The sequence below is a fragment of the Grammomys surdaster genome, unplaced genomic scaffold (genome assembly GCF_004785775.1).
Source record: "Grammomys surdaster isolate TR1022 unplaced genomic scaffold, NIH_TR_1.0 194, whole genome shotgun sequence".
Classification (NCBI taxonomy): Eukaryota; Metazoa; Chordata; class Mammalia; order Rodentia; family Muridae; genus Grammomys; species Grammomys surdaster.
The window spans coordinates 1,636,783-1,640,979 of record NW_021604639.1 but is presented as its reverse complement, the minus strand read 5'-3'; the positions used below and the strand labels follow the sequence as shown (position 1 = coordinate 1,640,979).

General features: G+C 42.8%; 1 pseudogene; it reads right to left on the bottom strand.

Moving 5' to 3' along the window:
• Positions 1 to 1,038: 1,038 nt before the first annotated feature.
• Positions 1,039 to 1,404, bottom strand: LOC114623125 (annotated as a pseudogene).
• Positions 1,405 to 4,197: the final 2,793 nt, after the last annotated feature.

The following is a 4,197-nucleotide window of genomic DNA, read 5'->3' as shown; positions in this document are numbered from 1 at the left end:
CTTCTGGTAGCCAACCCCTATTATGACACTTTTTCATGGAATCAAATCATTGGTATGAACTAAGATGTGAGTCTATGGTTTTTAAATAGTAAATGTAGTCCTGTTGCTGAGATAGTTGTAAAGACAAAGGCCGGTCTTCAGTGTACAACTAGGAATTTCTTTCTTCTTGGAAATCAAGAAGTCCAGGACAAAGAACAAGATGTGCCTGGAATCTCTGCGATCACAGGTCTCTGGTAAAGCCCTGATGTGGGCTGACATTTGGACACAGTATCAACACCACCAGTAGCTAAATATAAGGTGTACACGTGCTAGAGTGTCAAAGTTTTGGTAAGGAATCAAAATTGCAGATACAAAATGCTTGTCCCTGAAGTGAATAAGAAGTACATAATGGAAATTAGGATTTTCCTCCTGCCAATATTTACTTAATTACAGATGGTTTTGTTTCAAGGCCTCTTAGTTCTCCCTATTATGTCCTACTTCCCTCTTGAAAATGTCAATGGAAACCTCAGCTCCTCACATCTCCCTGATGGTCTAGCACTGTGAAGTCGCCTGTATTCACTTTCTTTTTGTGGACACTACTGAATTAAGGGTAATTTAGAATTTCAATGGCTCCTTTATTCAATTTAACTTTCCCAAGTTGGCTTTTCTAAGGCCTTTCCCTCCTATTCCAATCCGTAGCTCCATGCAGTCAGTACAAAGTCAAGGCATCCCCCATCCCTTCTTCATAGTTCTTGAGACCCTAAAGGCAAGTATGTGAGCTTTAAAAGGCTAATTTCAATCAAATTAGAGCCATTATCATATAGCCCTTGGGACTATCCAAGGAGCTATTTGATGCATCTTCATTCCCTCTTCTAAAACTTAGTTCAGATTCCTAATAAAATATATGCCAAGGCAGAGGGAGAAAATGTGTAGATATTGGTGGAAAGTGGTGGGTTTTGTTTTTGTTTGTTTGTTTGTTTGTTTGTTTGTTTTTTGGGGGAGGTTTTTTTGGTTGTTTTGTTTTGTCAGTCAGTCTTGCACCTTATTGTTGTTGTCATCTCAGGCCTTGACTGCATACTTGTGCAGTGGGTACAGCCACTCCTTCCGCTGCTGCTCCTTCGTCTTCAGCTTCTCTTCGCCCTTGGTGAGCAGGTAGCGCATGGCTCTTGTCTTCTTGGGTCGCAGGTCCAGGGGCTTGTACTTCTTGCCCTTGTAGAATTTCCTGAGATTGTCTTTTTGAGTCTGGCTACTGACAGTGAGGACACGGGCGATAGATTTGGGTGCGACTCATATCTTGGAGAGCTTGGACATGGCGCTGCCTGTCACTTTGGCTCTGCAAAGCTGGGACAGTTCCACTTTCAGATGGTCCAGGTGTTTCAACAGCTCCTTCTTGCCGGACAAGTCCTGAGCCTTTATCTTGGCCATTACTGTGTTGTTCATGTCTGAGGCTGCCTGATTGGAGTGGTGGAAATGAAAGTTTTGATTCTCATATTTAGCAGATAACCTTAACGTATTCCAGCCCCTGGAATGCAAAAATTCATATAAATATAAAATTATAAAGTGCAGCAAAGACAAGGGTCCACTATTATTATGGTAACTACCATAATAGTTTTACATCCTTTCCTTAATGTGAGTTTTGGGGCTAAATATTTAAAATGAAAACCATAAAACTGTATATATGTCTAGCTACATCTTTATAAAAATATGTACCTTATGGGCCTGTGATATTTTCCTGTTTTTTGGTGGTGCTACCCAATTAGCTAGTAAAATTTCTTAAGGGAGTCTATTTTTATAAACTTAAAAGGAAAAAGCACCTGTATCAATGTTCCTACATGAATATATAGGGACTGTGCTGGCTAGTTTTATGTCAACTTGACAGAAACTAGATTCATCTGAGAGGGGAAAACATTGATCAAGAAAATTCTTCCATAAGATCAGGCTGTGAGCAAACCTGTAGAACATTTTCTTAGTGATTGTTGGGAGAAGGCCCAGCCCATTGCATATGATGCCTCCCCTGAGCTGGTCCTGGGTTCTATAAGAACGTAAGCTGAGCACACCATGGAGAGCAAGCCCATAAGCCACATGTCTCTGTGGCATCTGCATTCATCCCTTCTTTCCTCCAGGTTGCTGATCTGTTTAAGTTTCTATCCTGATTTCTTTCAAGATGAAGAATGATGAGGAAATATGAGCCAAATAAACCCTCCATGACTTGCTTTGGTCATGATATTTCATCACAGCAATAGTAACCTTAACTAAGAGTTTGATCCAGGTTTATGGGGTGTGGCAGGGACAGATGTGGCCATGTATATTTGGATTGTAAAAGAACTTTGGAACTTAGAGCAAGAAAAGCCATTGACTATTCCAAGCTTGGTGAGTTGTTCTCTGAACTTTTAGAAGATAAATATTGAAAGCAATACAGACAATGAAGGCCTGGCTCATGAAGATTCAGAGGGAAGTTGAAGAGTTCCTTCATGCTCTATCAGGGCCATTTGCTATGTTGTATTAGAATCTGTGGTTCTGGTTAGCTTGAGTGGAAGAATCAGCTATGATTAACAACATAACAGAACCACTAAAGTAAAACTTTTGTTTTACTGGGACAATTGATACTGATCAGCTGGGGCTGAGAAATTAGCTGTGATTAATGAGAGACTAGCATCATTTTGGTGAAGTCTGAGAAGTGTCTCCTCAGGATCATCTGTGTCCCAGAAGCTGTCAATGTTGTACCTCGTATTGTACCCAGGTGGTGCTGGGTTTGAAGGTATGAGAGGGTCATGGAGAGCAGCTGAGTCTTGGCACTTTATGGCTGAAGAAATCCCAGAAGAGGCTATTGGTAAAAGTACAGCCCAATTGCAGCAAGATTTTGCATTGCCAGAATTTTGGTGATGCCAGTACTAAGCGATGATTGCTGAGGTGTGGACAGCAGCTGGCCTGAGCCGGAGAGAAAAGCTGTGTGTGCTGCAGAGGGCGGGGCTGGAGAGGTGACCCTTTGCAGGAGCCTGAAAGATTGTGAGTGCATCCTGACATTGGACACTCAGTATTTACCTAGTTAGAGTTTGGTTTTGCTATGTTCAGATTATGATTATTTCCTTCAAGAGGTTCTTCCTTCTAGTTTATTTTGATTTTATAGAAACCCACAGCTGTCAGACTTTAAACTTTTAAAAGACATTTTTGACTTTTATAGACTTTTGGATTTAAAAAAAAATTTATTTAATTTTTTAAAATTAATTAATTATTTTTTTCACTCCAGATTTTCTCTCCTTACTGCTCCACCATCTGACTGTTTCCCATCTCATACCTCCTCCCCACCCCCTGTCTCCTTGAGGATGTCTCCACCCCCTCCCACCCAACCTCTAAACTCCCTGGGGCCTCCAGTCTCTTGAGGCTTAGATGAATCTTCTCTGACTGAACCCAGACTCAGCAGTCTTCTGCTGTATATTTTTTGGGGGCTTCAAATCAGCTGGTGTATGCTGCCTGGTTGTTGGTCCAGTGTCTGAGAGATGTCAGGGGTCCAGCTTAATTGAGACTGCTGGTCCTTCTACAGGGTCATCCTCCTCAGCTTCTTCCAGCTTTTTCCTAATTCAATCATGGGGTCAACAGCTTCTGTCCATTAATTGAGTGTAAATATCTGCATCTGACTCTTTCAGCTGCTTGGAGGACAGTCATGATAGGTCCCTTTTTGTGAGCACTCCACAGCCTTAGTAATAGTGTCAGGCCTTGGGGTCTCCCCTCGAGCTGAATCCTACTTTGGACCTGTTGCTGGACCTCCTTTTCCTCAGGTTCTTCTCCATTTCTGTCTCTGCAGTTCTTTCAGACAGGAACAATTCTGGGATAGAATGGCAACCCCATCCCTCACTTGATGCTCTTTCTATTGAGGGTGGGCTGCTCTACAAGTTCCCTCTCTCCACTGTAAGGCATTTCATCTAGGGTCCCTCCCTTTGAGTCCTGAAAGACTCTTACCTTCCAGGTCTCTGGTACAGTCTGGAGGGTCCCCCCACACCTCCTACCTCCCAAGGCTGCACATTTCCATTCTTTCTGCTTGCCCTCAGGGCTTCAGTCCTTTTCCCCTATCCAATACCTGATCACATTCCATTCTTCCCCTCACTGTCCCCTTTCCCTCCCAAGTGCCTCCCTCCCTCCCCACTTGTGATTGCTTTCATCTCCTTCCCAAGTGGGATTGAGGTGTCCTCACTTGGCCCCTTTAACTTGTTGACCTTTTTG